The 22,430-nt window shown below is 34.1% G+C and overlaps 1 long non-coding RNA gene across 1 annotated transcript in view; it reads left to right on the forward strand.

The window, feature by feature from the left end:
• Positions 1-22,430, forward strand: part of LOC147071987 (uncharacterized) — a 129,736-nt gene that overhangs the window by 43,209 nt on the left and 64,097 nt on the right. The window contains exon 2 of the long non-coding RNA XR_015070648.1: positions 4,238-4,318. This is a non-coding gene — a long non-coding RNA (uncharacterized LOC147071987). The remainder of the gene's footprint in view (positions 1-4,237; positions 4,319-22,430) is intronic.

The following is a 22,430-nucleotide window of genomic DNA, read 5'->3' on the forward strand; positions in this document are numbered from 1 at the left end:
ACAGGCTAATATTTTTATTTTAACAATAATGCTGTTCACTCAGAACATAATAACTTACTAGTGCAACCATACAAAAATCAAAATCGACATCACAAGTTTATACGATTCCCTTTAGATATATTTCGAAATCTTCTGTATGAGATAAGGTCTATGCTACCAACATTATCGATTGGACTTTTCATATTTTTTCACATAAATGCGTCAACCTATTAAAGAAATTTATCTGTATTTATTGTTGTAAGTACAACCCTAACCAGTCTATCGATCCGGCATGATATTGAACGAGGTAATGTGGGGTAATCTAAGTATCTCAGCTTCCACAGCGCACGGTCATGGAATCGAATTGCATGTTGTGCTTCAAATTGTCGGCTGCGTTAATGAAATGCATGTTGACTTGACATCCGGTGTCGGGCGACTGGCAACACATTTTTTAAGGCGGGAAACATGTATAGGTACTTGATGCTAACAAAGCGTTAAACGAGCATGACAGTCGCTTGCTTAGTGCTAAAGCTAAATCTAGAACTTTTATAACACAATTATAATTTTTAATCGTATTAAGCTTAACAGAATGACAACAGCTTCCATTACTCGCTTATAAAAATTAGACTTTTCAAACGAAATAATGTGAATACCGTGTATCACACAAAATAAATCAGACACTAGAAATCTTATACTTTCGTATACTATAGTGGTATTTGGTGTAATTCTATATTTGAATGCAATAGTAAATTTTATAAAACTATTTTACCGATACCATCATTACTTCAATAGTTTACGGATTACATATGATGCCTATATTATATTATAGGTATTGGAAGTATGCGTGTATTTCTCGAATTTTCCAATTTATATTGCACTTATCGCAAATTTACCAAATACCACAAGTATTATGAATGCACATGGGTATATCATACGTACATCTACTTTAAAAATCTAATAATGTCCGTTTTACTTAATTGCGTACATTTATAGCTTTAAGATTTATCTGTAATTAAAAAATCACCAAATTACTTTAAAATTACAACTTTGGTGCGAAAATTCGCCAACTAAAACTACATTATTTTACTATTACTACGTTTTTATTAGCTCGTATTCTTGTTTGTCAGTACAATTTTTTCTTATTTGTCCAAGATTTGTATTGGATGATTGAAGATTTTTAACTAACTTCCCGACTAGCTAGACATTTGAAACTTAAATGCACTCTTTTAATACTTTTAGCCATCTTTAAGCAGAATCGAATTCATTTTCAGTTAATTCTGTTTTGTATGGAAAGTTATTTCGTTATTATTGGTTGCTAAGGGGGTCCTAGCAACTAAATTATTAATATATACGTGCGTTACTATGGAAATCAATATGAAATGTCAAAATGACATTTCAGTATTCTATATTTTTATTCAGTATTTCTATCAAGTACAAAAAAAGTATTTATTAATACATAGAATTGTCAAGTCTATATGATACAACAGAAAATTTAAAAACGTGGTTTATAAAAAGTTCTTTTTATCTTGTAATTCTTTATAAACACCGGTTGTATGTATGTACTTATAGAATATCAAGATCTGTAATAATCCAAATTACCCGTTGACTTGTCTAAGATTTATTTTCCTTAATGGTGTTAAATGTTAATGCTTGTGTGAAATATATTGTGTTAATTAAATATCCACAATAACTTCCAGGACCGTTTTTTTATTATTTTTTTTTTATTTATTTAGGTCAACTAACAGGATCAATCACATAGGAATACAATATAGTAAAAAAATGTGATGGTCCCAATAATAGACGGACACAAAAAGTATAATAAATCAAATTAAATAATATCAAATATTATGTACAGCTGTAATGAATATGATTGAAGTGTTATTAAAGATCCTCAAAGAAAAATAGAGAAAAAAAAAACAGAAAAAAAGTATGTACCTACGTAGATAAGACAGGCAATGCAATGCAAGAAAATACAATTAAAAAAAACAATAAAAAAAAATAAGCAGTCGACAGATACAATAATTAGTCATGGATTTTGGAGCAACAATTTGAAAGAGGCAAGAGAACAAAACAGATCCACTCGATCACTGTGAAGATTTAAGGCTCTGCAGAATCGAGCCACCGGACAATAATTGTAACCTAAATTGATTTTATATGTATGAATGTAAAACAGTGAGAAAATGTGAGGACGAATATTGACTCTTGGTATATTAAATTTAATGTAAGACAGTAGTTGTGGGGAATCTGTATAGTTATTGATTATTTTGAAGATAAAAATAAGGTCCGAAATAGTACGCCGTGTTTCTAAAGATTGGATTTTGAATCTGTTTCTGATAAATTGCCGATATCCTTCACTATCCCACCAATATTGTGCAAAGACCTGTGGAATCGTTGAAGAGATGTTTATTACTCGCGTGTTTTGAAGTCGATGCGCCCACTTGGTATCCCGCGAGGTCTCTCTTCCAACGGCAGGAATTTTTTCCTTGCCGCTCCGCGTATTTTTAGTCCGCCCAAAAACATTTTTAGATATTTTGTCTTCGACGCGGGTTTTCCCCCTTCCGCCTTGACTTGGATTCTTCGCTTAGGTTTATTTTAAAAACGTTTTAACAATAATAATGATTACTATTGGTAAAGTTGGAGCTCGTTATATCTTCTGGAATTAAATTATCTACGCATGAAATGGGATTGGGAACATCTCCTCAAATAATGGCAACATCTGGCGCCGATAAAAGCTCGTTTATTATTTTTATTCTCTTTTTTCTGGTCGGTTACACTCTTCTTTGTAAGATGGGTTTTCTTATGAAAATTAAATCCCGATTTAGAATTTAATATGGATTTAGATTAAACTTTGCTTGTTTTATTATTTACGAAGATATAATGTTCGGAATTATTTATTTTTCCTACGGGGATTGAAATTAAAGCCGCCCCCATCCTATTTTGAAAAATAATCAAGAATTCGTATATTTTTCAGTCAACAACCTAAATATAATACATTTTTATACTGTTTGAACAAAAAATCAATACATGAATATTTACTTATTGTATTTTGAACAGTGATCTACAACCTTTTTGGAGGAACCTTTTGAAAAAGAAAACCCATACTTATCTGGTTTTCAAATCTATTAGGCTCGTCGTGGATTAAAATGAATACTTTTACTGTATTTCTAGCTTAGCTACTAGTTACAAACAACAAACATTGTGCATGTATGTTGTGTTAGGTTTTTTTTTTTTAAATATATACCTAGTTAAGTAATAATACGTATCACGCAAATACTTGCTAAGCTAAACTTTCAAAGAGCTTTATCGTTTTAAATAAGGTGACAACATTAGTCGTGCAGTGATCCAAAATCCATTGCGGCAACAAAAACGTACCGACGGCTTTTATTTGTATGACATGTGTTTTTTTTACTATTATTTTCGTCCTACATTCATTGAAATGTTTTTTTTTCGAGTACAAACAAGCATATAGCTTTTAAGTAATTTTTCTTAATTTCATTATTATCAAACGCTTGGAAGAAAATGCTGTAAATTAACGCCCGTCGTCTATGTTTCGCCAAGCCTCATTGAAGACAATTGGCGGAGCCATGCGATTCTATACCCATAAAAAAATACCTAGTCCCAGAATGTTACAATAATTTATGTGTTATCACATCAGTGTGAATCATAAAACAAAAGGGCTTAGTTAGACTTTTATTATGAAAAATAGTGTCTCAGAACCCGCGAGTTTGTGTTTCTGTTTTCTTGTACCCAATAGGCCACGCGAAAACCTTGATTATTATGATTTTTCACCAAGTTAAGTTTACTTATTCCTTTTGGTAAAACTTACCCAATTCTTAAGGAATCTTTTCACAACAAACTCGTAGAACCCTGGTTAGAAGTGACTTGTGTAGGATGTCCTACATTCGTCTATTTTACATAATACTTTAACAAAACAAAAAAAGACAACAAAACTTGGTCGTAAGTAAACTAGGACGTAATATATAGGTGACAAAATGTTAATATTTAATAAAGAATATCAAATCCCCTACCACTTGCCATATTATTATTGATATTTATGACCCATTTATTATTAAAAGATTTCACAGATCTATCTATTTATATCCCAGTGGGGTGAGTGTTGAATAGAAAAACTTTCATTTCTTTATGCTTTGGCCTAAATTCAGCGATACAGATCATCATTTCATTTCACCATTGTAATGTTAGCATTCGATTTAAAGTTTTTGTGTAATACTTATGCTTGATGTTTTTCTGTCCACAGCGTATCGGGGTCACTCGATCTGAACAATCGCTTGAAAGCTCGGCTGCCCAGAGCACATGCCCGGAAGGTAAACGGCCACAGGTAAACATCCCATTTTCATTTTATTGCCTCCTGCTACGACTCTACGACATGGCTCTATACTATCATGCGTAGACATAGCGTACCCTTCGCCCGATCAGACTCGGTAATGCTGCACGAGCTGAGACCCCAATTTCACATAGGGACTTCGATGGTAGGTGGTTGTAAACGTTTCTCAAGCGTATTGAAATACCTACCGTCATTTACATACAGATTGTATACGAGAAAATATTATCAAACGGCTACTTTAAATAAATTTGAAGTAATTTACCTTCATTATTTATCATGTTAATTTCATGAATCATGGGCATGGGTGTTCCCTCCTTAACTGTCCTTCACAGCCCAATATGTTGAATGTAGTGTATAATTGACAAATCAATTCACGTGTGTGCTGTTATGATAATATTGGAATATTTGCCTACAATAGATTAATAGTGACCAGCAACTAGAATCAATGAATAATGCATATTGATATTTTTTAACATAGTAAATGGTGTGATAACGACAATATAATATTGATCGTATGTGCAGTAATACACAGTGCGTATTACACACAAATCTTGTCACTGTGTACAATTGCAAAGTTACGTGGAGGATACTCTAATGCTAATGAATACCTACATATTATTACGTTGTAGTAACTGAAAATATTTCTAATTAGTCAAAATAAAAAGAGCTTTTGGCTACAGCGACACGAGAAAATAACGTATGGGTTTAATTTATTTTAAAACATGGATGATAATAATTATTGGTATGTAAGACGTGTTACCGACACACTAATTAAATGTTTGTATATTCATCTAGTAGGTGCCTACAAGTTATAGTAGACTAGTTGAATCCAATGGTGTACCTACACACAAAGGTTATTTTAAGTGTGAGTGGATGGAGTGGATGCACTTTCAATATTTTGCTGTCGATAGTTAATTGCAACAAATTTGCCTTCGCATATTTTAAGTATATCCATTATTTATGTAGGTAGGTAGTTAATTATATACAGGAGAATTTGAATTTTGAAAGTGGTAATTATTATACCAATATAATAATCTTTTTTGTTATTCATATTATTATGAATGTCAAATATACTCTTATAATATTGTGTTCTTCTTTCTTATATTACATTATATATTATATATATCTGTAAACCGTACATGAGAAATCTATTGGTAAAAGTTTCAGATTGATAGGATCAGCAACAAAAGAGTTTTTTGTTTTTTATAAAACTTATGGAAACCCTATGTTTAGTGTACCGGACCAAATTGTAATAGAATATTTTGTGACCACATTAGCATATATGTACTGAATTTAAAGTCTCTGGGTATACCCGAAAGTCGAAAATTGAGCATGTCAGAAAAATGTTGCAGATTTTATTAATTACCTATAATAAAACACGTTATGTAAAATTTTATTTAATTAATATTTTACCCTATCTTCAAATAGTTTGTATTTAAAAAAATGTTAGTATATATATATCTGTAGTTTTGTTTATGTTCTACCAGTTGACAAGCTCCCTTTTAAGTGGACGAAACCGGTCCTGATTGTTATTAACTAAGTGGAATAAGTACTACATACATATTGTGTTTTATTCGAATTAATACAATGTCTTTCCACCAAGGGTCGATAGTTAAAATGCAGATTTTAGCTTAACTTTTTCATAACTATTTATATAGTAAATATTTATATTAATACTTATTTCGTAACATTGTTTAGTCCTTATTACTTCTTAATGCTGCCATTCGTCTCTGTATCACATTGTATCATTGAAAATTGAAAACCCACGTAGAATAAACACATTAAAACGTTTATATTTTCCATATGGTAGTTGATATAGTGATGTTAGATACATATAAAATTTCTAGTATTAAAGTATATTACTTGATATTTCTTTTCTTGTCACGTTGTCCCAATTTAGCTTTCCATATGTGTGCCGTAAATATCGCCACATTTTCCTTATGCTTAGAATTCATTTGAGAGCATCAAAGGAGTGACCTTTTTTATACATGTTGTATATGGGAAGCATAAAAACGTTACTCCGCCAAACCGAACTATAAAGTTTGCAGCTAGGAAATATCCTCACAGCTCATATCCTCTGTGTCCCGTTTTATATTTATTCCTCTGACATTATTTAAAATCTACAACTTATACTCTTATTATGTATCCATGTACGAAATTATACCCGTATAAGTAGGTAAATGGATGAAAGTTATCACATTATCATATTATAAAATGTTGAACTTTATCTGTAGCAAAGTTTCCATTGTATTTAACTTTTAGGAATACAAAGTCAATACTATATCTGTTAAGTAATAGATTTCTTCGCTGTTTTATCCGAATCCCTTTTTGGTATAATGTTCCAGTATTATATTTCAAGTAAAAACGACGGAGAAAGCGAGTGTATCAGTTATTTCAACTGCTGAATAAATATAAACTTCAGCTTTTCTGGGAATGAATTTTATCTTTAATCATTTTAATTAATTGCTTAAAACAATAAATTGCCTTCGTCGGTTATTAAGTGGCCAACTAGTTTGTAAGGAGCATTGTTAATTATTGGACGTTCTCAAGGCAATTCAATCAAACTATAATATAATGTATCTGTATATTTTAAACTCCTCCTCTGAGAATGTCCGTGAATGTGCTCCGAGAGGGAAAAGATGCTCAATTCGGTTTACTTAACTGCTGGACCCATCGGGCCGTCTGACCTGGTCGCCACAAAAGCCAATTAAAAAAAACTGCGGTGTCGTATTGCGGGCGTTAATATCTCTTCAATTAGTTTTTGTATATTCGGGTTGTTTTAGCTTTGTTTTTGTATACTTAAGACGGTAAATTCGTGACACTCAGTATGCGGGTACACAAAGCGCTTAACGTCAGCGGACAGCAGAGCCAGTCCAAAAAAACAAAAAAAAAATCTTTCTTAACTTTCTTCTTTGAGCACTACGGTGCATGGTTGCAGCATCAGTCCCGTGCGGCTCCGTCTCGGGACGGAATGAGCACTTAAAATCAATTCTTTCAGATACGTTTAAAGCGTCATGGAAAGCGGCCGTGCATATCCACGACTGTGCATATATGAAGAGTGGTGGTGGGAACTTTAACGGTACTTCATTGAAACGGCAAATAATTTTCAACTATAGGTGCGACGAAATTTTGGACTCGCTAGAAGTCTCGCTAGAAGACTCGCTAAAGAGAGAGCGAACGTCGAGCTGTGAACACGTCAATTTGTTTCGTGATGGCGACGGGGGTATTAATTCTTAAATCGTGTAAAGATGTCTAAAAAACGTTACTCATTTACTTGAAAAAGAAAACATGTCAATGGATATATTATTATTGTTACTAATAGAACAATAAACAGAACATTAAATGGACGCTTGTTGGATTTACATCACAAATTATATTTCGTTCGGCACGCGTCATTTGCACAATTCGCGCATCGCCTAGCCACGATCTTTTTAGACCATGCCTCAACTGAGGTATAGCCTTTATCTTATGAACTATAATCATTATTTTTGTTAGTTCACTGTGCTCCTTTCTCCCATGAGCTTTTATTAAAAAGTCTCTGTAAAATCAGTCAAAACACAAAACAAAACAGGGCCGCGTGGTACGCTCGATTAAGACCGAGTGGTGCGGGGCGGATGGTTAGGAGGGGTCTATGTTTGTATATTTTTAACCTTCAAATTTAGCTCATATCACAACCCGGTTTATTGCATTGTTTTACTAACAAATGCAACAAATCTCATTTTCTCACAGATAAATAAATCCTATATGAATTTAGTTTAATTAAATTACAGTACCAACCTACAATGTTACGATGCAATTAAGTTCATTATTGCACATCTGCATTCATGTCTGCGCCCGGAATGCGATGGTTGTTGTTTCAAGTCCCATTGTGTTTCTGAGGTTGTTTAAAATTATGTATATTATGTACTATGTGTTAATACGTCCACTTTAATATTGACCTTTTGTGTGTAAGAGAGTGTCTCGGTACAAGTCAATGGTTTATTGTCATATTGAATCAACTCCCGAAGCAATCCGAGCGGATTATACGTAGGCCACCATAATTCACCCATCAAATCACTTCTCGAAAGTGATATCGAAATACTGGACATTTGATCCATGTGATCGTGTTTGACTTTGTGCCGTATTTTTTTTATATATTTTTGGAAAGCGCAGAGTGTACAGCTAAGTCGGTCGATGTGGGAGAGCCGCCCTCGCGCTGCGGTGGGCGTTGGGCTGCGCGGCGGTGTGGGCGGGGGTTGCTATCGATCCTGCCAACTAGCACTGGCAACTGGGTCGCCCTACATTGGTCCTTCCCGCTTCGTGGTGCTTCCGCCGGCGGGAATATCACACGAAACACTGTTTTAAGGGTAAAACAATATCCCTTTGATGTCGAGAACATGATGGATATGTATGGATAATCGTTTGTTTATAACTTCGTGTCAAACTCTTTCACCTTTGCTAATTTTATGTTTTTTTTTTTATATAGGTACCTACGTATTTTGATGTTTGTATGCACTTAGTAAAGACTTACTAGCAAAATATTTTGCACTGTTACTAATTAATTTGTGTAGGTGCTAAACATTATCTATGCAATTTTCGACACATTTATTTTATATAACAATATAATCAAGTTAATTGTCAATGATTGTAATTATTTTCATAATTATCGGTACAACAACAGGAAAAGGTTTCCACCTCCCTGTCTGCCGCAAGCTCTCCAATTCATTTTTTGTTATTTACATATAGTGAATTTAAAACCTTCACAACATGGCAAAAACAAAGAAATATAAATGGACGCATTATTAAAACAGTGTTTAAAGAGTAGGTATAAAGAGTAAATACAAAAATTACATATGTACACAATAGTACGTCGAATGAATTAAGTATAATATCATACTTAAAAAATATATAAAACGTCAACTGGACGAATGGAGTCATCCGAGTCGCGTATGTTGTAATTATTTTACTTGCATAATTAATTGAGAAGCTCGATAAAAGAGGGATTTAAATAAAATTGGGGCGTTTTGGTATGTCAGTGTTTTTAGATTTTACATGATTCCTAATTTCCAATGTCACCGAAAATCATATTATAATATATCAAATCGCTATTGGCCAAAATGTAAATATACTGAAACGTCTTGTACCTATGACAAAAACAGGGACCACGTATTTAAATAAGTTTTTTTCAAAACTATAGTATCTATACACAGTTCTACCCTACTTCTGCGTGTTCAATATAATTAACCTTTATAGAATGAGAAATGTGTCATCTTTATATGATTATGTTACGACGACACTTACAATGAGCGAAGAATTCGCCCCCTTTATGATAAACAATGCATTGAAAATCAATCAATCGTCGGTATGTGTATAAACTGCATCATAATAGGAAAACAAGTAAATTACCATATTCGATCCTGCATATGGGCTTCCACGGGGAGGTAGTGTTAATAAAAAATATCTACCTCTAAATACGTAGTCTTAATCCAATAAGCAAACGTTTCATGATTGTTTGATAAGATATTTTTTTTTATGTTATGTTTTAAGTATGTTCTTCGTTCTATTAAATTGATTTCAATAAGTAATTCATGATTTTTTGACGTCAGTGCATTATTTCCCGCCAACCGTCTGCCAATCTGAGATATGTCTCAGCACTCATAACTTCGTGAATTACCTTAGACAGGTAGATTTTGAAGTAATAATTCATTTTATAAGTCTTGACATTTCATTTGCATTTTATTATAAACTTTCTCAATCAAATCATTGGCTTACATTAGTATAACGATAATATAAAATATCGTCAACAACATAAGCCCACGTTATCACGCCTGTTTGAATCCACTGCCGGATGAATGCCTCCTCAAATTCACTCCACTATCATCGGTTCCTTGTTATTCACTGCCTCATAATTATGCCCAAACCAGGGTACATTGTCACGGCCTTTCGGTCGTCAGCAACAACATAGGCCCATGCTGTAATATATTAGTAGACGATACAATATAAGACAATGTGAATATTACACTTTTGTATAATATATACGGATTATTTATAAGAGATATGTGGATTCGTTGATGAATGAATGAAAGGTCAATTACAATTCTTAATTCTTTTTTTCGTGCCATATCCGTTACCGTATGATTCTGGTAATCTTTTCTTCGTCCGCCTTTGCTCTGGACAGGGGGTGGACTACTGAACTCAAACTAGTATCTAACATTTTTGAACCTTGACGTTCTTACTGTCGAACAAGATCTTCTTGTCCACGTATTAAAACTTTGAACTAACAATCCCCTTCAGTGCAGCTAATCACACTTCCGTTTTCAAATGAGGAACGCCACCAAATGTATCATTTCAATTTACGCTCCCGTGGTGTACTGATCCGTCAATTTACGTAATTTGAAGCTTTTTATAATAAAAATATGTCTAAAACGATCCGGAGTGATGTTAGAATTATTATTATTAGTAAACTTTTGGTATATTGCGAAGAAGAAAAAGAGCGTCTAAAAGGAGAGCCGATACATTATTATGTAAACACGCCTCTAGCACGCGTTGCCTCTACTTCTACATGCGATTACAGCGACTTCCTGTTATCGCCGATTTCTTGTTGTCGGACAATACATAATATATGATATTCTTCTTTTTTTCTTTAACATTACAACAGGACATGATGCCCAATGACAGCAGTGTAGTAAAACAGGAGTGTAGTTAGTAATATAAGTGAAACAATAACTAAACACCCAGACTTCCATCACATAAATATATTGTGACCTCGCCGGGAACCGAACCCTTGAGCCACCGGATGAAATGCCAGCACCTTACACACTGGACTACTAGGGCGAATAGTCTCGCTTATCGGAAATATTTCAGTGAACAATACGATTTATATGATGATACTTGCCAAAGTGTCGCATCTTGTAAGTGTAAGTTTAAACTTCTTTGAGTATTTCTTCGGTATATTACATTCGCATTTTAATAGCTTCGGTTTTTTAATGTCGTGCCTGTTGATAAATACTCTGTGCAGTGTGACCAAACAGACATGTCATCTTACCATTCTAATTCTTATTCCTTGGTTTCAGTCGTGGCTACTGGCTACACACCTCGCAATCTCAATTCGATTTAACTCAATGTAATTAATTGAATTCCATCGCCCTTTTTTTATCGATCTCTGCATTTTACGAATAGTGGTGAAAAAGATAATATATATATATATATTTATAAGTAACTATTATTCAAGATAAGTTTCTTTCAAAACATTAAATAATTATCGTCGCTTGAATACACCAATCAGTTTTATCATAGAATTTCCATCTTGTATTAATTGCGATATCGTCTTCTATCGAGAGAAGCGGGTAATAATGTTATTACCTGTACAAAATCACTGTCAAAGTAAATATATTGTTATTAATCTGTTCTGGATTAACCTCGTGACCTGGTTTGTTAATCTCAATCTTGATTCGACTGTATCTTGTTACGCCTTCTCATAAGTCACAGTCTTTTGTGACATAAGCCTTCTTGTTGAGAATTTCCCACTGTAATTATGTTAGTTTCATGTGTGGGATCTAATTGTGCGAATTGAGTTAACTCTGAATAATTGTGGGACCCTGAAATAGTACTCTGTTTTAATTTGAATACTAATGAGTGTTGAAAACACCCCAACATTTCGCTTGTTGTGAATATGTTTTTAGAAGAAGTTTTAAAATAGAAAAAAAAAACTTTAATATAAACAAATTCTGTGTTTTTATTCTGTCTAGTTAATGTTAATTGAATACAATTTATTTTCACAGCACTAGTGACTGTGTTTACACATTACTTTGTATAGGTACATTAATTATTGTAAAAAAATCATTTACTCCCAATTATTCTGCAAAAAAAATGAAGCAATATGTTTTTGTATTTACCCTGAAAAATAGAAAACCCTAAAATAGTCGTTTGATGAACCGTAAAATATATTTTATAACAGTGTATCGTTAGTTTTTACTCAGCATTAATATTTTTTCATATATTTAGAACTGAATTTGGATTGTTAAATTTAATTATATAATTTATATATAAGTTTAAGTATAATATATAAGTTATACGAAACCATCGTAAAATATGGGTCGAAATATATTGCAATTTCTTGAAGTTTTACAATAAATTTTACAAAGCAAAGTTTAATGCAAATTTATTTCAGTACATAATGCGCGTGAAGGTTTAAAATTTAAATGAAGGATAACTCGAAAAAGTTCTACAACCACGAATATGGAATGAAATTTATGCATTATTATTATTAATTATTTTAGACCGAAATTGTTTAAAATAGAGCAGTAAAATTCTCTTGTCGTCACATAGTATTTCAGTGCTTGTCATTACCAACTTGACCATCTTAATCAGGCCATATTGGTCGGATTGTGGGGGGTCAGCCAATTGTACACGCTTTTGCGCGCCCTTATTTAAAGTTATGCAGTCAAATAATACTAATCAGTAATCTGTATTGTGACAGGCCTAATTTCATTGTGATAATGCAACAAGGCCTTCCGCATCGTATTGATTCCATCTATAAATAATCATCCAAGGCCTTCCCTCATACCGGCGATATTAATTTATCAAACACGCAATTACGTTCATATTACAAGACAATTTTCTTTATATTATTATACAAACAAAAATATATATTTAAAAAAAAAACGGAATAAGATCTAAGATAAATAAAAAAATGCTCTTCCACATGTAATTATTAATGAACATTATTTTTTGCTATTGGTTAAGGTAGTTGTCGATAACGTTGATTTTAACTATAATTGTTTTCAGGGGCGAATTTCAGTATTCGGGGGCCTTGGTCGCAGCACCTATTGTGGCACATCATAGAAAAAAATACGTATTTATATTTTAAACGTAATTTAGATACCGAAAAGCTGAATTTGTCTTAAATCTACATTTCTTATATCCACACAATCAATATCCTCTGAGTAGGGATTCCAATCCCGGGATCCCGAGCTATTTTCGATACCTATGAATCCCGGGATTGATAAACATAATCTCGAAATTTTCGGGATTGATTTTTTATCAATTTTTATGGAAAATAAAATAAAAATGAAAATATAACAGAAAAAATACCTTTAATAACAAATAACTACATTAGAAATAAACTGAGTTTGAATGAAGTTTGATTTATATCCATGTGTAAGTTGCCGATTCATTTTATTTTTTCACATAAATTAATAATAATTACAAGATAAAAAGAACGTTTTATATACTACAACGTTTTTAAATTTTCTGTTGAATCATATAAACTTGACTTGACTAGCTTAAACGATCAAAAAAATGTGTACTTGATGGAAATAATACTGAAATGTCATATTGATTTTCATAGTAACGCACGTATACATTAATATTAATAATTTAGTTGCTAGGACCCACTTTGCAACCAATAATAGTTTTACTTTTTACGGATTTCTTCCGAAATAACTTTTCGTACAAAACAGAATTAACTGAAAATGAAATCAATTCTATTTAAAGATGGCTAAAAGTATTAAAAATGCATTGGCATCGTGTTCTGGTATATTCTAAAAGTTTCAAATGTTTAGCTAGTCGGGAAGTTAGTTAAAAATCGATTGCAAGATTTGTACCGGACAAACAACCACGGGACAAATAAGAATACGAGCTAAGAAAAACGTTGTAAAAATGAGAAAGATTGGAAAAAACAATGCTTTGCACTATTATTTAACAAAGTAATTCCACCATGATCTCCTACGTTTTACGGCAGTTTCATATTTGGCTGACTAATTAGATTTATGAAGCGGAAAGGCCATAAGTACACCATGGTTTGCTTTATTATTTTAAATCTCGCTAACCCATGCATTAAGTCTTTACTATCTGAAACAGCAATCTCATATTAAATTCTCATTATTACTAATATTACAATATTATTTACTCCATTAAACTTATGTATTTTCAAGATTGAACGTATACAATATTAACAATAAATGTCTTAAATAGTATAAATTATACTAGATTTATTTTTGACCGATTTTATCAATGTTATTTGTAAATATCAAAATTTGATATTAACAATGGAAAAAAATGCCAATCCCGGGATTGTAAAATTGTAATCCCGAAATCCCGGGATCAGAATTTTGGCTCGGGATTGGATTCCCTACTACTGAGTAGGTCATTCATTTGTAATGCTCTCATCATGGCGGCTCACGTGGTGCAGTGCGTAAGGCATTGGCCTTCCATCCGGGAGCTCTGGGTTCGACCCGGTGACGACACAATAATATCTTTATGTGATTTTCTCAAAGCCTGGGTGTTTGTAATTATTCAAAATTACTAACAACCGCCTTGTACGAAAAAGCAAGGACATGGTTATTAATATCCGATAATAAAACAAAAACAAAAAATTGCTTTCATTATTCTTCGCCTCATCAATATAACACGTAACATGTAATTTTAATCAATTCTTTTCTCTCCTCCCATCTCCGCAAATGATGTTACCACAGGTGAAGGTTCTCTATAGAGGGCACTGTTACATTTATTGTGTTTACTGGTTTCACAATATTTTTTTGATTCATTTTTTTTTTAATATTCGGTATTACTGAATATTTTTAATGTTTTGTTGCATCTTTATTATTCTAAAAGTTCTTTAAGAAATTTAAAAATTCTCTTACTGATCCAAATTTTTTTTCGTAATTCGAAAATAATATGTATTGAGCGTAATAATAATTCTACAGCCAATTTATAAAAGACAATTTCCATAATATTGTAAGAATATCATTTTGAAACTTTTCCCCCAAAGATTTAGCTAATTTTGATCAATATTTTGTCTCTCAGTATTGTTAAATCCGCCCCTGTTAATTTTCCCTTTGCATGGCATAAAAAAATTATCGTTGAAAAATATCAATTTATTTGAAAAAGGTCACTTGATATTATATTATACAGGTATACCTACTATGTTTACACTTACATGTGTATTAGAATTTTGTGCATATTTTATAAGCGTACACGCGATTATTTGTGACGAATAATCATTACTAAATTATTCACTAGTTATTTAGAAAAATAAAATTTAATTACAAGTATGTAATGACACAGATATGTTAAACTAATTTATTATTTATTATAATATGACTTGTCTATTTTATATCACTGCCATAACTGAAAATAATATTATAGTCGCTAAAATATTTTTACTGTCGATTTTATCAAATTCGGTGTAAATGACCTCTTAATAATACACGGAAAAAATATTATATTTTCATTTCACTCTATTACGCTTTAGCTTCGGAGAATTGGGCAAGCACGCGTTCGCGCCACACCGTGATGGAACAAATATATCGGACAGTTATCAAAGTAGCCAGCTATCGCATTGAGCATCCGAAGGCCAAGTTTTGAACGTTCAAAAATTGCCCTCGTGCGCATCTATTCTATACACAAGACTGCTATCGGCGGCTATCGAGGGTAGTTTTTCATATTTTTGTATTGAAAATTATAAGTTTTATAATAAGTTAGTTGTAATTGTTACAATAAGTGCTATATTTTAACAGCACCTTCTGATTCCACAGTAGTGTTGAAAACAGAATAATACATACTTTATATTACTTAATAGGTACCATATTATATAAATCACATCTTCCAGTTCGCTATTTTGTATCCTGAAAATAATCTATTAAAAAATATTACCAGATTAACTAATCTAAAAACCAAAAAATATAAATTCATTACATAGGTAGGTACTTAATTTTATATTGTCCAAGTTGATTGTATTCATTAGGTTGATCATCGTTTACCTCCTTCCAACAGTTGCTCTTCGTTGCTGACGTTTATCGAATCTATGACAGATATAATGCATTGTTTATTTATGACGGGGATGCCTTACAAATTTCATTAAATACACGGGACAGTAATTCTATTAACCGTCGGTTAGAATATCGACCAGAATGTGAAGTAAAATAAATGGTATGGCACTCTTGGTATTATTTGAACGATTTATTGCCAGTCAAACCGCATCATTTTGAATGGATTGGTGGGAAGGGGTGGGGTCACAAATATTATTCGTCTCATGCTGTGACATCGCGCGACTCTTTTTGATTTTGACTAGATATTTTTGCAGACTGGAGCGGGCTAAAAGCGGCTGATATATCGATAAGGCTCTACGCCGCCTTGCGGGGGGAATTTCAATAAGATTTTCCCCGTTTCATCTCTACGACATCTAGCAATTTCGCATTGCAAAGTGGGCTCTAAAAATACTTCTGCCGGCACTCCGTCCGGTTGATATCTCGAACAGATTCAACTACGATTTATTTTTTGCTGCTCTTTAACAGTATAGTAATACGTATGTATTTTTGTTTTTTCTTTATTTATTTTTTTAACCTTACTAGATATCTACCTAAATCAAACAATTACCACAGAATAGATAGCTATTGTAAAAGATTTAATTGCTCTCTACCATCCGGCTATTATATGTCAATTCTTCGGATCAAAATGCACATTGAAAAACAACGTGTGAATTTTCCGCGATTTCTGAGGTCACTTTATCACTAACCCGCCGGGGCCGGGGTGTATTAAATGTGTAAATTGCTGATTTTTTTCTGCGTGAACCAAATAATCGATGAACAACGGAACGCTGCATTTGATGTGAAGCATCAGCATTTTTTATGACTGAGAATGTCTCAGGAGCAGTTACCCAACACAAAAGGAATACATAAAAAACAAAATCCATTGGCAGAACTGTAAAATAATTGGCTATATACTCGTATTATTAAAAATTCTAATATAAACACTTAATCCTTCTTATTAAACTTTTTGTGGTGTAACAAACGGTCAACGCACAACTATTGTTTTGTAATCATTATCTAAGTCATTATATTATAATCCAATGTGGGTCTTGGTCGCCTCCAGTAATTTTAGTGTCTGTCGTAAGATTATTCCACTGCCCACACTACTACATGGATCGCTTCAGTTTTAAGTTTCCCGACCATCTTTTCCCCTTCCGACTTATTGGATAAAAAGTCTTATGTGTGCATGGCTGCGCTCTACGTTTACGTACAGGGGGCTGTTGATAGACTTTTTAATATCATATTGTTTTTTTAAATTTTATTAATTAGCGTAGTGAGTAGGTAGTAGTTTTTAGAATGAGCTTGTGAATCTGTCACTTGTATATTATATTGTATACTCAAAGTTGTTGTTATTATCTGACAAAGTCGTATAGAAAGATAGTTCTGTGACTAAGTAAAATTTTGTTCGTTCGCATATATGCATGTTGGAAGGCCGCCAGCCCGTCTAGCGTAGAACCCACCCTTCCGGCTATATCGCTGTCCTCGAGTCTATGGGGAGGTAGGTAGTACAGGTGGTCGCTTCTCCGGGGGGTTTTCAGGCGGCTGATAACGTTTTAATTCTTGGCGATTTTTCTTTAGATCGCTTGTCTCCCACAGGAAGCTTAATCCGCGGATATTGTATTTTTCGATTCTATTTGGGTCATCCTAAACGTGGTCATTGAATTTTGAAGGTTTACAATTTGTCGTAATCAAACAAACTTCATATACCTAGGTAAAATACATTTTATGTCTACATACTGAACTATGTCAAGAACACGTATCTTTTATTATTTTTAATGAGAAACTCGTCCATTGTATGAGTTACTTACTATATTGTCATTTTGTTATCATATTGCAAACTATTTATTACCTAACATAATCACCTCTCGTTTTTTAGTATGTAATTAAACATTATCTTCGTATTTGTTTAGGATTTATCTTATCTCAATCAGTTGGGATTATGCCAGCCAGAATCCATAATATTATTCTTTTTGCAAATTCTTGCGTTCACGTGCAACGATGTGGGTATAATTTAATTTACATTCTGATGAATAGATCTATTTTTTTATTGGTATAAGTATTTTTTTTGTTATACTACATTCGATGCCAAAATATATAATAATGTTATATATAATCTTTAATAAATCTAGCCCTCACAAACAACAATCACGATACAACGCGTGTTCACTAAACACACAATGCTGTTACACCTTAATAATTCACGTATACAATACGCGCTGACGTATTATATATTATTAAACATTAGCAGAATAAGTCAAAGACACGGATACGAATTTGCAGGATGCAATGTATTGATAGAATTATTTTTTTAACCATTTCATAAATACCTGCTATGTACGTTTATGTGGTATTTTTTAAACAAACACTTTCGTAGTCTGGTTTCAGATTTTTGTGGCAGTGCAGGCGACTCATTTAGGTATTGGTATCGTTACTTTCAAATGACACTAACACAGCTCCAAAGTAATTTCGTCGTGACCGCAATGCTAGAAGAATCTGACCTTCCTCTACTCATTAGCAGAATAAGACAGACATACTCTAGACAAGAACGCTAATGTACAATACCACTTTTATTTAAATATTGTGTAAATTATCTACAAAAAAAAATAGTGGTTGAAAAGATAAAACTTAGTCAAGAGACTAGAAAATGTGCGATGTTTGACAACTAATAAACAGAGACAAACATTGAAATGAATGTAATTAATGTTAATAATGAATGGAATGTAATTTAAAAGAAGAACGAAGCGCATTTCAAAAAAGTTTAGTTATTTGACAGTTAATAAATAGACTGGTACGGTGCAACCAAGTGTAATGTATAACTATTTAAAAGTACACGCTACAGTACGAAAAGTGTAATTTTTCATAGTAAACAGAGAATAGGAAGTCAAAAGTAAATATAAATGTCATACTTAATAATCATATGAATAAAATAATTTATTAGGTTTTTATGTCATCTGTTACTTGGCTATTATAATAGGGGATGTCGAGTTGAAATAGGTTGGGAGCCGGTGATATAATCATAAATTTGCTTAATAGCAGCAACCGTCGGTATAATTGTTTTTTTTTTTTTTTTTTAATTTAATGCAATTTAATCCTTAATTTATTTTAAAAAAAAATGGATTTATATTTTCTAAGGAAATCATTGTCAACGAGGAAGATGAAGAAACAGCATTCTTTTGTGTATGAACAACGGTACTCACTGTAAATCTTCTTATTTGTCGAAGTATGTCTGTTTGTGACACCTTGTTTTTTTTTTGTTTATTTCAATATTATTTATCTTGTATTTTTATTTTCTCAAGAACGTCATGTTGCTGAAGATTTTTCCAAAGAAAAAATCTTGTGCGGTACATGCGACGTAGTTTTCTTCGTTTCAAAAACGTGCTTTTATAACAAGATAATTATATAAGGCATTATGATTCCGCAACTAGCAATAATTTATTATTCTATTTCCACGTGCTTGTTTTTAAATTGCAATTATTTATTGGCATTAGTAATGCACCGGCACGTTGACACGAACACGTTTAGTGTGCTCCTGAGAGGACGCTCCCATAAGGAGTGGTACCATCCAATCGCTCGATCTGATCAAAATAGTCAATGTACCACCGGTTATAAAGTAATAAGCTTGCGACCCTCGACGAAGACAAGCCATATATGATGTATGAGGAAGTCCTACAGTTGCCCCAGCAGGTCCCACTGCTCCTCAGGGTGAACTGTAGATGAGATAAGTCGGTCATAAGGACCATGAAGAGTGATGGTAAGAATGTAAATAACGACGGAGTAATAATAAGGTAGTAATTAAAATCCAATTAATGAGATGCAGTACGAAGATTATGTGTCCTAATTAAGATGGTAGCAATAGGTATATAATGTTAGTAATAGATATTTTACCATGTTAAATAAATAATTGATAGGTATATAAATATTAAATTAGCATAATACTGTATTGGACTTCGAGTAGATATAATAATGTAATTAAGATAAATGGATCTAATATTGTATAATTGCGATGATTAGGTATTGTCAGCGTGTGTAATTGTAAACCGACATTAGTATATAAATCTGTACCCATAATTAGAGTATAATGTTGACATAATTCGATCCACGAAATTAAGCTAGATAATAATTAATCAATATTTTAATTAATTTAATTAGACGAGAATCGGTCTAGACCTGGGCTCTGTACGTAGCATCTACATAGCATCTAAACCACTCACGAGGTACTATATACCTCTGGCTTCTAATTTTCATCACTCCCATATTAATACCATACGCGTGATCCACGCATCCAGCGCGAGATTGCCCCGCGGAATTTCTCGCGATTCATGTGTAACATATGAGCGGCCTTGGCGCTGCGTTCGCCAGTCGGTAACCGGACAGTTGTCTCCCTCGCACAACTGGATCAATTCCCTATCCCGACCGCGGCCGCAGCCGATTGGCTCATGTGTGGAGCGAAATCCCTGTTACGCAATTCATGACAGCCGCGAGATCTGCTTGCTTGCTTGGGGTAATGGCAATTATTTTACTGGGGCGCCGACTCAATGGGAGTCATCCCCGTTATCTCTAGTTACTGTCTCTCAGATTGCCTTGAGGTATTTGTTTTTAATACCGTTGTTGAGTTCTTTGGGCCTCGGTGGCTTCGCGACCGGGCCGAGGCCCAATTTGTGGTCTCGATTATGATTATCTCTTGTGGATTAAAAAGGCTAGCACATTCTCCTTTCGGCCGTCCGTCGATTGCCGATTGCTCGCTACTCCTTTTCGTTCTTTGCATCGTCTGTTTTCGTGCATCATGTGTTTGCCGCCGTTTGGTTTATGGTGGCCTTGGGAAGGGGGTCCGTCGTTGTTTCGTTTGGTGAGTAGCAGGTTTATTGGCGATTGTTCTCCTTTGATTTTCTCTTTTGATTTGGTGAGTCATCTGTGATCATTTTATCGGCGATTGTTCTTTCTTCTGTTTTTTTTTGTCTTCTGATTTGGTGTAGCGTCCGGGTTTTTGCCGAGTTCTTGTAGACGGTTAATCGCTGCTGTTTGATAGTCGTTCATGAAGAAATATTTTCTTGTATCTGAGTAAGAGTCTTCGGGGCCTAATTCGGCCTTGGTTTCTTCTGCATATATGAGAATGTGTCTCAGGTATTCCTCATCGTGATTTGTTTTGTGTTGTATCAGGTCGTCGGTGGCTGCTCGGATCTGTCTTTCAAACTCGTTTTCGGATTCCGATTCTCTGAGTCTTTTGGCTTGTGCGATCCTTTCCTCCTTGTAGAATTTTTCGTAGTCGAAATCCGGGGGATCTGAGTCAAAATCCGGGGGATTCGATGTTTCAGTTTCCGGGATCTCTTCGACATCCGATTCTGGGGTCTTTGTCTGTTCAGGTTCCGAGGTTTCTTCGGGTTCGGGTTTCTGGGTTTCAGATGTTGCGGTTTCTGAAGTCTCATTGAGTTCCGTTTCCGGTGTCTCGCTTGATTCATTTACCGGTGCGGATGTGGCCTGGCGGTTTTCTAGTTGTTTAAGTAATCTCCGGATTTTGTCCGTGCTGGTTTCGATATCCGGGCTCTCGGTTACTTCGGTTATTGGAGCAACGTGTGTTTCCGCTTCCGGTGTCTCTGCTATGTTAGTTTGGGTTTCCGAGTTTTTGGTGGCGGTTTCTCGTGGAGTGTTCCGCTCGTAGATCTCTTCGGTTTTTTGTATAGTCTGTTTGGCTTTGGCAAGTAGTTCGTCGAGGGAGATTTTCATCTTTTTGTTGGCCAGATCAGCGGCGATGGTCGACTGATGTTGAGTCTGGTTGATATCCTCTGATGGTTTTAGTATGTCTGGCTTACTTGGAGTCTGTGTGGTTTGACTCCAAGTGATTTTATTTGGTCTGGGCTGAGATTTGGCAGTGTGGGCTGCTTGGAATTTCTTGGTTTGGTGGGTCGGTAGGGCTGGGCAGTCACGTGTCAGGTGTTTGTAGTTCTGACTGCGCGTGCATTGTCTGTCCGGGTAATTGCGTCGGGGTGTTTCAATTGTCACCCTTGTCTGTAGCACACGTCGGGTTGTAAATATTTTCAGCCCTTTGTCGGTAGATAAAAGCTTGACGAGGACGAGCGGCATTGGATAATTGCTCGTCCCTTGAGTCATGCGTGTCGATGTGATTATCGGCAGTCCTTGTTTGAGGAGGTCATCTGTGATGTCATCCGTTCTGACATGTGGCGGGATACCTCTGACGACGACCTTTAGAATTTTGTCTTCCATAGGTGTCGGAGCTGATGATTTGCGGAGGGCTGGGATCTTGTAGGCTTCCTTCTTGGCGGGCGGCAGCGAGGGTGCCTTCTTTGGTTTAAAGTCAGCAT

This window comes from Rhyacophila brunnea, unplaced genomic scaffold (genome assembly GCF_057557595.1).
Source record: "Rhyacophila brunnea isolate RB1 unplaced genomic scaffold, BYU_Rbru_1.0 scaffold_2, whole genome shotgun sequence".
In the NCBI taxonomy this organism is placed as follows: domain Eukaryota; kingdom Metazoa; phylum Arthropoda; class Insecta; order Trichoptera; family Rhyacophilidae; genus Rhyacophila; species Rhyacophila brunnea.